This window comes from Amia ocellicauda, chromosome 5 (genome assembly GCF_036373705.1).
Source record: "Amia ocellicauda isolate fAmiCal2 chromosome 5, fAmiCal2.hap1, whole genome shotgun sequence".
Classification (NCBI taxonomy): Eukaryota; Metazoa; Chordata; class Actinopteri; order Amiiformes; family Amiidae; genus Amia; species Amia ocellicauda.
Genome location: NC_089854.1, coordinates 24,204,276 through 24,216,285, shown reverse-complemented (window position 1 = coordinate 24,216,285; position 12,010 = coordinate 24,204,276). Strand labels below are relative to the sequence as shown.

Genomic DNA, 12,010 nt, shown 5'->3' with positions numbered 1-12,010 from the left:
CACAGGACTGCCGCATACTGGATGTTTTTCCCTTTTCACACCATTCTTTGTAAACCCTAGAAATGGTTGTGCGTGAAAATCCCAGTAACTGAGCAGATTGTGAAATACTCAGACCGGCCCGTCTGGCACCAACAACCATGCCACGCTCAAAATTGCTTAAATCACCTTTCTTTCCCATTCAGACATTCAGTTTGGAGTTCAGGAGATTGTCTTGACCAGGACCACACCCCTAAATGCATTGAAGCAACTGCCATGTGATTGGTTGATTAGATAATTGCATTAATGAGAAATTGAACAGGTGTTCCTAATAATCCTTTAGGTGAGTGTATATATGAAGAGGGGTGTGGTGGCTGAATGGTCCCACATTACAACTCCCAGAATACCTGGGGGGTAAAGCATTGCCTGCTGTCACCTGACTGAGACAGCCCCCTTCATTGGTCAGGTGACCGTATAAAAGCAGAACGGGAAGACTTCTTTGCTGAAGAGCAGTGGGGGTTGTGGTAACAGGAGGAGAGCAGTAACAGTGAAGAATAATCCAGTGAAGAATAATCCAGTGAAGAATAATCCAGTGAAGAATAATCCAGTGAAGAATAATCCAGTGAAGAATAATCCAGTGACCAAAAGGTAATGAGCTGTGGCCTTTGAACTGGGATCATGTTCATGGATTTGTTTTTCATTTGTGGTCATTTTGTTATTTTTTTTAACTATGTTGGTGCTGGTAAGCAGCTAAAATGTCTGCCTATAGTGAGAGGGACCCTGGAGGAATTAAGCAGCTTTCAGCAGATCTTCACCAGTGTAGGCTCAAAGTCTGGTACATCCCCTTTTTGCATGTTTAATCAATACTTCATCTCTTGTCAACCAGAGAGCCTGTTTATGTCAAGAGCCCAGTTTTTGTATCCATCCTTCTCACTGTCACTTGGATGTATCTGCAAGTGTTTTAATCTCCTCTATATTGAACTTACAAGGTATAATTAAATTATCCCATAGTTGATAGCTATGGGGGTGTCCAACTACCTATTTGGCTAATGTCATTCACCTAGGTTGTGATGAATGCATCCTTATTAGCTGAGTGTTTTACTTGATTCATGGGTTTTGCTTTTGGAATTTATAATAGAATTTTGGTAGTAGACCACTCTGATTCAGCTCTCTTCTGCCCAATGAAGTATAAATACCCTGTCCTTATCACACCTACCATTCCCTCAGTAAAGCAAGTAAAGGCAAACCTCTACATTTAAACCTCCCACCAAATCGCAATCGGTGTTATAGAACAAGAGATGCAGTGTCTGATTTTGGGAATGGCTGCTGTTGATGTAAATCTTTGGCCACAGGTGTCAGGGTGTGACACTACAGCAGCAGTTTGGGGGAATGATGGGGTGCTGCTACAGTGCAAGTAAGGAGGGAAATGAGGAATATGGCAAGGAGAGTGGATGTCATAAATGCTGTTTGCAGACGAGGAAAGTTTTCCTCAGTCAAGAGTGTCTTGTGTGCATCAGCTGTGTCAACACCATTGCCAATTGTGGGATATGCATTGGAACTTGGACATGTAAGTTCAGAACAGCTTTATATTAATTAAATGCAATCCTTCCTACAGAAATGATGTGCTTTGTTTAGTTCTAGTTATGCCACTCCCCTGCTTATAATGAAGAACTTGCAAGAGAACTTCCTTTCAGTGAGAAACCAGTGCCTTTTCTGGATAGGAATAATTTGTTCATATTTTAAAACCATTAATGGAATCCAAGTTTTCTGTAGGGGTAGGATACTGACTGATGGAACACAATTCAAGTGTAAGGTCTTTTGAAACTGCAATGCAGTATTCTGGGTATTTGTAATTGGTGAATCGCCATATCTTTAAGTGAATGTGTGAATATGAAATTTAGATTTCTATTCTTACATAAGGAATACGGATAAATGTATCTACTGTATTATGGCAACAATTTGGTGTATTTTGAAATTTAGCTAAATTAAGATTTCAATTTAGAGGTTAGGGTTAGAATCGCCAGTAAACGCAAGCTTATAAGGTTTGGGTTTTTCCAATGGTAATTGAATTGTGTAGATTTGAATTGGCCTGGCTTGAATTGGTGGTGTTGGCTAGCGTTTTGGATGGGCAGCTTGGGCCTATAAGGGGGTAGGTAACCTAATTTGTTTAGTGTTCAGTTTTCCCCGCAGCACCCATTGACACACGTCAAGAATAAACATTGTTCAGCTAATTACCATGTGTATTAGCTGAAGATTTGAATTAAGAAAATAGAAAAATGGTCAGTTTTTATTTATGGGCACAAATTAAGATCGTAATTGTTCTAAATTTCCATTGTTTGTTAAGCATGTTATACTGAGGAACTTGGCTAGACTTTGCAAGATGAATACTATTCTACACTGTTTTGTTACTTTGGCTTCCTTTTAAAAGGACCTGTTGTGCAAATAACCACCAGGAATGTGAAACATTGCTAATGTGCAAAATGCAGGGGTAGAGCATTGTTTGGACACAACTAGATCTTTATTCACAACTGAAGATCTATAAATGTACCATTCAAGGCATCTAAAGTACAAGCTTCTGGAAAGATCAAAATATGTTGAAAGAGATTGAACATCTTATTCCATGTAAATGGAATGTTAAAGCTCCTGATTTTTAAATTGCATACACATGCACAATGTCAACATCTAATCATTTCACTGATCCAACTTCAATTAGGGTAATGAGGGAGTTAAAATATTTAAGGTAATGCAGAAGTTCCTAATGATGGGTAATTGGGGGAGTATTGTCAATAATAATGTTAAATTGAAACATCAGATTTAAAAACAAGTATATGTATGTTGATAAAAGGATGCATTGTGTCACTGTATTAGATGTGTTTCTTGCAGTAATGAGCAAATCCTCCTGTTTCCCTGTCTTGCAGAGTGCACGCTCAGATGTCGGCTCAATGCTGTTCTGCTCCAGTTTCAGCAGCTAGTATCCAGAAAACCTATCCAAGGCCATATGAAACTAATGCAGGGGCCCTATTCTCAAACCACTCCTCCCAGAGAGGATGGGCTTCTGACTTTGACTCTTTATTCCATCTACTATGCAGTTTGTATATAGATGTATAATACAGTACAAGTTTGCCAAGCATTGACACTTATCCCCTTGAATAGCACAGGGAACAGGCTTTACCACACCCATCTTGGTCATAACTGGGTTGAGATAAAATTGAGAGAATTCCAGAGTCTATTGATATGCAGGATGTGCCAAAACAAGAACTGGGGTGTGGCCATGAGGGCAATTTTAGGAGCAAAATTTGCATTGAGAGAGACCGGCTTTCCATATAATACCTGCAGACATCGTAAAACGAATTGTCATAGTCTGTTTGACCGCATGTGGGCACAAACTGGCCCATGATAGAAATATTCTGCTTTGAACAATTCAATTCACGGGGGGGAGCACTATCCTGTTCTTGTGTTGTGTGTGTGTGTGTGGTCTGTTTAAGGAACATGGTTTAACCCTACAATGTTGGGCATAATTTGTTATACTTCTACTAAATGTTTTACTTTGTGAAATTTGAAATTGTCCAAAAAATTATGTATGAGGAGAATATGTAAATAGTCAATTTTAGTGAATTTAAAAAAAAAAAAAATGTATTTCTTGTGATAATATTGCTGTGAACAATAGAACTCAATTGCAAAACTGAATTTGCCAGAACTAATGTGCCTCTTTCATAATGTCAAGTGATGACGGGTAAATCTCTGTAGTTGTCGTCCACCTTTCTATAAATACTGACCAGTTTATATAGTGTACAGCGTGACATTTATGTGCTGGTCTCAGGTCTAGGTAGGGATCCAAAGAAAGGTATTCTTGACTGCACGCACCCACACACACGTATTCTTTGACAGAACATGCTGTGACTCTAATATGTAGTATTAGCTGAGAAGAGAGACTGGAAAAACCTGATCGTCTAGTCTGTGTGAGCCCAAGATAAAGAACATACTTCTACCTACAGTGGTGTGTATGATAACCAATACATTTTAGCTTCTGCATTGCTGAGGTTGGGTTCCAGAGGAGAAGGAAAGGAGAGACTGGACACAAATCCTGCGGAAATATCACTGCATGAACAGGAGGTAAGAGCATAAATGAATGTATTTGTAATAATTTGAATTACTTCTATGTATTAGGCTGTGTAGTGTGTAGTGTTGTTGCACATATTCCTTAATCTGCTGAGCAGAAATAAAGTTATCTGATTCAATGGGGTAAAGTTGTAAACTAGTCTTGTAAAATGGCAGTGTTTCCATGTCATCTTTCCAGGCCTGTATATTGTCATTCCATTATTGGTAATTTATACAACACTGAACACATCAGATATAGCTTCGGTTTTAGGGTTATTATAACACATGAGCATTAAAGGCATTGCAGCAACTTGCAGGTCTATGATTGCCCTGAGAAAATCTGGTGCTCTAAATTACATTTTCATATACACACAATCTTAATTTTTGGTTCATGGTTTTCCTTTTTTGATAGAGGGATATACACGTGCGCATCTATATAGCTTATACAGTGCCCAGTTTCCACTGTTCAGTTCTAGGTGCACCTCGGTCTGTTGAGTCCAGGTATTTCCACTATGGCCCAGGTGACAATCTACCTGTACCCAAACTGGTTTCGGGAGGCACAGTTTTGAGCTGAGTCCCAAACTGGTGTAGGGGACTACGGTTACATCTCTTATGTAGCCAGACACAATGTCGCTGAATTTTTGAAATTGTACAGTAGTGGTAGTACTACAGTAGTGGTGGCCGCTATTGATGCAAGAGATGCTTTTTCCAAGAAAGAATGTGTGTTTACCTTGGGAAGATGATGAAATTAGAGCACTTATTAATGTATGGTCGAAAAGTGCCACACAGGAATAATTGCTCGGAGCAATAGTTAGTGTTTGAAAATATTGTGTAAATCCTGCTTGAGAGAGGACTGTATCGGACTGCAATACTGTGTGCCGTGAGAAAATACATTCACTTTTTTAAAGTATAAATAAATGCATGAAAAACATGAGACTTTAAGACTATCTGTTAGATATCGCAACAAAAGTATTTCAGTCCAAAGTTTGCTGCATTTTAAGGTTTAATGTACGAACAGTTCTCAACCTCCAGTTTTTGGACACTAAATCCTAGAATGCAGAGTGTCGCAGAATGCGGTTTGACCTTTAGTATCTCGCATTCACTTCCTGCAGCAGCTGTACATAATGAAAATGCAATTCAAACTGGCAGCCATGTTTCAATGTATGGGCATGACACGGACAGGCCAAGGTCACATTGGAAATGGGGAATAATACTATATATATATATATATATATATATATATATATATATATATGAAGGAGGCATGCAGTGGGTGAACTGGCCCACACTACTTCCCTCACGCTGTCATTTTTTTTTTTTTTAAATCAGAAATCTGTATTTGCAACTCCGTTTTTATCTATATTAAACTTACAAGCTCTAACTAATTAATCTCATGGTTAACTCTGGGTGTGTCCAACTACCTATTTGGCTAATGTGATACACCTAGGCTGTGATAAATACCTGCTTATAAAATGAAGCTGAGCCAGATTGTTTCACACTTGTTAGGTGGGTGTTGCTCTTAAATAGTTCTATAAGAATGTCTGTGACTTTCCTCTGAGATTACACTGCTATAAACCCAATGTTTACATCAAAGCTTCACACAATGACTGTGAACTGCACTGAATTAGAAAATTCCACTCCAGTATATAGGAATGTCTTTTCAAATGTATGTAGATTAATTTCTGTATGTGCCTTCCTTTTAGAAAAATAAGTCTGGTAAGACTGATAAGTTAGAGTAACAATGTACAGCTTTTACAGAATAAAGTGTTTTTAGGTATATGGCTGCTGCTGATGTTGTAAATCTTTGGCCACAGGTATCAGGACGTGACCAGTTCCAGCACTACAGCAGTAGTTTGGGGGAAAGATGGGCTGCTGCTACAGCACAAGCAAGGAGGGAAAAGAGGAATATGGCAATGAAACATATGGAAATGAAACCTATGGCAATGAAAAACGTGGCAATGGAAAAAATGGCAATGAGAGTGGATGTCGAAGATGCTGTATGCAGGCGAGGAAAGTCTTCCTCAGTCCAGAGACCCATACGTGTCTGAGCTGTGTCAGCACCATTGCCATGTGTGGAATGTGCCTCAGAATGTGGACATGTAAGTTCAAAAGAGCTTTATATTCATTAGACTCCCATGTCCCATGTTAAATGTCTCCTTCCTGCAGAAATGTTATGCTTAGTTAAGTTATAAATATATGTTTAAAATGAGAAGCTTGCAAGAGAACTTCCTATCAGTGAGAAACTTGGTAGGAATTATTAGTTCATATTTGATCAACTATTAATAGAAGCTAAGTGTTCTATAGGGGTAGGATACTGACTGATGGAACACAATTATGTATTACTCTGCTTTTGACACTGCAATGCAGTATTCTTTTCATTACGTGCACTCTAAGGACATGGCTAGGTCTTTATTTACAACTGAAGATCTATAAATAAACCATTCAAGGCATCTGAAGTACAAGAAGGAGGAAGACATGATCTGTGAATCAGAATTCCATTTACATTGTAAATGACTTTGTAATTGCTTGTAAAGAGAAACGCAAAGCATCTTGAAAACACAAAATGTGTTGAAAGATATATTGAACATCTTATCCTGTGTGAATATAACTTTAAAAGTCCTGTTGATGTCAATATAATTGAATTTATTAATTTCACTGATAATTAATTAAACCCTGTCCTGATCTAAACACATTTAGGGTAATAAGGGAGACAGTTTAAATGTTGGGTGATTGGGAATATTAATGTTTCAATTTCATGATATTCTTGATGTATCCTGTTTGAAATCATAAATATATTTACAGTTGATAAAATTTAATTTTTTGCTGTTTTACTGACATGTTTCTTGCAGTAATGAGCAAATCCTCCCATTTCCCTGTCTTGCAGAGCGCACCCTCAGATGTCGGCTCTGTGCTGTTCTGCTCCGGTTTCAGTAGCAGGTGTCCAGAAAATGTATCCAACGCCATATGAAACTAATGCAGCGGCCTTCTTCTCAAACCCCTCCTCCCAGAAAGGGTGGGCTTCTGACTTTGTGACGCTTTATTCCATCTGCTATGCAGTTTGTCTATAGATCTGAAGATACAGATAGATATATTACACTGTCTACACATTTGCCAAGCACTTTACCTTTGCCATCATAGGCATAATCGGGTAGAGGTGCAATTGGGAAAATTCCAGGCTTTACGATTAGCAGGATGAGCCAAAACAATTTTAAAAGGGGTGTGGCCTCGAAGGCAATGTACGACTGTGTAGTTTAGCAAGCAAAATTTGCATTGAGACATGATAGCTGCAGATACAGTAAAATCGAAGTCTGTGTTTGATTGCATGTGAGCACGAACTCAGACAGAAGGGCTTCATGCTGATTTGAAGCTGTACGGAGGATCCACCAGCTCTTTTCTGTCCTTGTTTTAATGCCCTGCTGGCTCTGGCTCCTGTTATCCCCACCCACACCTGGCTCCTATTATCAACCATCCTGAGCTCAAAGGGCTCTGAGAAGGAGGAGAGATGCAATGTACGCTTTGCTGCTGGAGCTACTCTTGAAATCCGTACACTTCATCTGTCAATTAAATTCTTAATCTTAGTGGAAAATAACATTCTAATGTTTGTGTCTGCTAAAATGGTGATGGTTATTTGGAAAATAGATGGCTTTGTTGGTGTGATGACAAACAACAACTGCCAGATGAAAACTAGCAGTTAATCACTTGGATTGGTTGTTAGTTGATTATCCACAGTGGAGGCAACAGTAATTCACATTATCCTGTTCTTGTGCTGAGGTCAGTTTAAGGAACATGGTTTTCATGGTTTAATCCTACAATGTTCGGCACAATTAGTCATGGTTCCACTAGATTCTCTGTAAAATTCAGAATTCGCTTCTATTTTCATATTAACTGGCCTACAGTTAACACCTTTTTCATCTGTATCCCAAGAGGAGAATATGTAAATAGATTGTACATTTTATTGATTTAAGTAATTTGTATGTCTTAGCTGTGTCTATAAACTATGTCCCACAATAGAATTATACCTCTGTGAACAATAGAAATAAAAAGAGCAAAACTGAATTGTCAGAACTAATGTACCTCTTTCATAATGTCAAATGATATCAGGTAAATCTCTGTAGTTGTCATCCAGGTCTGTGTGATGTGCTGGTCCTAGGTGGGGATACAACTGGTACTACACAATAGGCATATGTTAGATTGTAGGTACTTGTAGGCCTCATTAGTTCGTTTTTTGTTGTTGGTTTTTTTCGTAATTTTGAGGAGGTGTAACAAAGCATTACTCAGCATTTTATATATATATATATATATATATATATATATATATATATATATATATATATGCCTCATCCCCTAGGGCTCTTGACCTGTGTTATTAAAACCCAAAGAGGGATAGTAAATGTAAGAAAGGGATGAGAGCAGGAGTAGCATACCGAGTCTATAAAGGTCAATTCCTAAGGGGGGACTTATTCCATTAGTATACAGAATAGTAATAAACACCAACTGAACCAGCATCGATTCTCTTAGGAAGAAACTTCTGGCAAGCCGTGATTAATGGATTACCATTTCAAAGGTGCTCCCTATCAATTTACATGTCAATTGCAATCAATTTATTAGTAGTTAGGAGGCATTTTAAAAAGATGACCTCTGTCGAGCAATGAACTGGGTGTCAGTTTTAATCAGGACATCAGATTGGGCAAGAGACGGAGAAGAAAGCAATGATTTATCGGTTTAAAACATAACCGATTTGTAATTGAGGTCTGTTCCTCTTCAAACCACTGTTACAGAAAGTTTAATTTGTTTTATATATATGTGGGGGGGGGGTGTATTTCAGTAAGCCTTTAAAAGAACAATAGAAACAAAACCTCAATATTGTGCACTAACTTGGTGTAAGTAGCTCTGGAAGGTTAATCCAGTCTGATATCTGAAAGTTATTTTCCAGTGTGCTTATATAGACTAATCCTGGCTCAGTGTATAAAATGAGGCAGCAATTCACCTGCCAACCTGCGGAGGCAGCGCATGGGCAGGGATCAGGGGTCTGCGGGTCAAGGTGGTCCTCACTCCAGCTCTTTGGCAGGGAGTTATTAATGAGAGGGCAGGCACAAAATCCCCCTCAGTCTCTCCGCTCCGCCAGCCTCACTGCCTGCCCTATATATTTGTCTCGGAAGAGCAGTTAACACTCATTACTGAGAACCTCCTGGAACTGTCGCCGACTCTCCCTTCCAAGGCCAAAGGCTCCCTGCAGGACTGCAAATAGAATAGGACTGATAGCTGGGAGAAAATCACTGGGTGTTTAATGATGGAGTGCCCTGTAGACCCTGTAGCCACACACTGAGACACTGCCCTTTACTGGGCACTATTGCAAATGAGACTTGCACAAAATGTGTCTATCTATCTATCTATATATATATATATATATATATATATATATATATATATATATATAGGCCTCAATACTATAAATTGAAGCTATTTACTTTATGTAAAACCAACTGTGGTTGCTTCTGATTCCAGCCAGCCAAGATCTCCGTTCGCTTTGCCAGACATTATTCTGGCAGCCCTCCCCACAGAGATTAACATCAACTTCTTTTCAAGGGAGTCCCGTGAGGAAGCCCAGAGCTTTGAAATTTCAGCAGTAACCTGGCAAGGACTGTCTCGGGGTACAGCTCCACTTTGATCATGTGCAGTTCTGATTTTTGGTACTGGCACTGAGTAAGCCATGGGGAACTTAATGATCTCTATCGTTTACACTGTGGAACAGTTGTTCTCTTCAAAGAATGGAAAAGCCAACATTCCCCGCTTCCTTTAGGGTACTTAAAAAGTAAATCTGAGGAATAAACAAGAGTTAGACATTTCTAATTCGCCAATCGTTCTTTTTCAAAACTGCTTTAGGGCAAGGGAACTGCCGTCTATTATGAAGGTGGGAAAAAGATTAATTAATACATTCATTGTTGTTAACATTCTCACAGATACACTATCTCTCTCCGTCAATGTCTTTGCTTCTATATATCCCTCCCTCGCTCTATCTCTTTCTCTCTCTTTCTGTACCATACCATGGCGGCATGTGCATATAATAGTAGGGTGACATTTCATCCAGATAGATTAGGCCTTACTCCAATTAATTTTGGTTTCCTTGTTAAATACACAATCAACTGAAGGCAAATGTCAGTAAAACAAATGAGGAGGCAGCACGTGGGTGACAATTAGTGCAAAGCGGTTCAGAAATGCCAATATGCGATGCTGGGTCTGACTCTCAGATGGGGCAAGGGACACAAACCTGCTCCCAGGGCCAGGGAGAATCCAAGAGCTCAGCTCCCAGGGGCCGCCTCTTGCATTTCCAAACAGTTCTTGCGAAGTTCACTACTAATCAAACCAGCAAAGAGAAACGCATGCAGGAAGCCCATATGCTCCAGAAACCGTTTGGATTTATGTGAGTGTTTTTTTCCTAGGCAGTACCTGGATCAACAGATGAAAGATAAATGTTTCCCAATCTGCAATTATCTGTGTTCTTTGTTCATGTGAGCCTGTTGCAGGGAAGTCAACCCCCCTCAAGAGTCAAGGGCACTCAGAGACTGTTTGTTTGGAGTAATGGGTTTGTCAGTCCTGTATATTGTTGTTGTTGTTGGAATCCAGGGGCCCAAATGAATGTACTACATGTATAGTATCACAAAATATACTTTAATCCTACAGATTGCAAATTTACAAAGTGAAACAGCCAGTTTATACCCGAAAGCCCATTAACTTTTTGTGTTATATTATCGCATCAGCTGTATCTTGTTTCTACCCTGTTTCAGAATCTCAAGGAGGGACCACTGGTCCGTGCTGTACAAAACACCATGTACAAATAGATGCTAGCAGCCTCTGTAGAGCAAGGCTGAGATCTCGGACCGTTCCTTTCCTTTTTCTTTTTTTGAAATCTGGGCAAACATTGCCTTAAATACCGTTGGTCTAACTTATAACAGAGGACTACATTGTAAAGTGTGTTTATTGCCAGAATATTGTGGCTTTACTTTGCAAAGACATTACAGCTTATATTGTTACATTTGTTCTGTAATGGGTCGAGAGCAACAATCTGTGTACTACTAGAACAGGTATTTAGTTTGCCCTCCTGACTAGTTTGTAATCCTTTACATCCCTTGTAATCACCTCAAGTACAAACTAAAACTGCACATACAACAATGTGATCCTTTAGTTACGTATAGTTGACACACAAGGAATGCCCTGCTCTGGAATATTCTGGATTATGTAGTTCTATTTAATTAGAGAATAGAGAATATATTGATTTAAATAAATTAATTAGTATTCATTATTATTAGTATGAACATATTTAAACTTTTAAATCTCACTTTTAGGAAAAAACTCAAACCAGAGGTCCATATGGCCTGGACAAGGTTGTGACTGAATTACAAAATGGAAAGAGTTTATGAATCAATCCATCCAGACAAAGAAAAGAGACAGGTTTGTGCTGGTCTAAGTGCCATGTCCTGGGGTCTAGGCACAGTTTAAACGTGTCGGGTGGTGAGTTGCGATTGATAGGAATCTGGACAGTATAGAACAGGTCAGTCATGGAGAAACATCTGAGCCTCCCCCAGGTGGGCAAACGATGGTCCAGAATCCAGGATCTCAAGCTGTTCTTGTTCGAGAGCGATTTCCTCTGACTGTTCCTAAGCCAAGACCATCTGTTGCTCTCTCTGAGTCTCTGAATATCTCACTGCATTGTGGTATACCAGGCTCTTATAAAGAAGTCAGATATTAAATCGCAGGATGGCTCCCCAAATGTGTCGAATCTCACTTTCCTGTGTCTGTGATGATCACTGCCAATTCAGTGGGGAACAAAGGCAGCATATTTCGAAAGAGGATCGCAGGCTGTTTACAATTCTTTCAAACAACATCATCAAGCCAATCTGTTTTTTTTCCTTAACAACATCCAGCTTGTATTTAAGAT

The 12,010-nt window shown here is 39.2% G+C and overlaps 1 long non-coding RNA gene across 1 annotated transcript; it reads left to right on the top strand.

Moving 5' to 3' along the window:
- Positions 1-414: 414 nt before the first annotated feature.
- LOC136749863 (uncharacterized) lies at positions 415-8,130 on the top strand. Its single transcript, XR_010816799.1, has 4 exons — positions 415-624; positions 2,895-4,089; positions 5,889-6,173; positions 6,959-8,130. It is a non-coding gene; the product is annotated as an uncharacterized LOC136749863 (long non-coding RNA).
- The last annotated feature ends 3,880 nt before the right edge of the window (positions 8,131-12,010 follow it).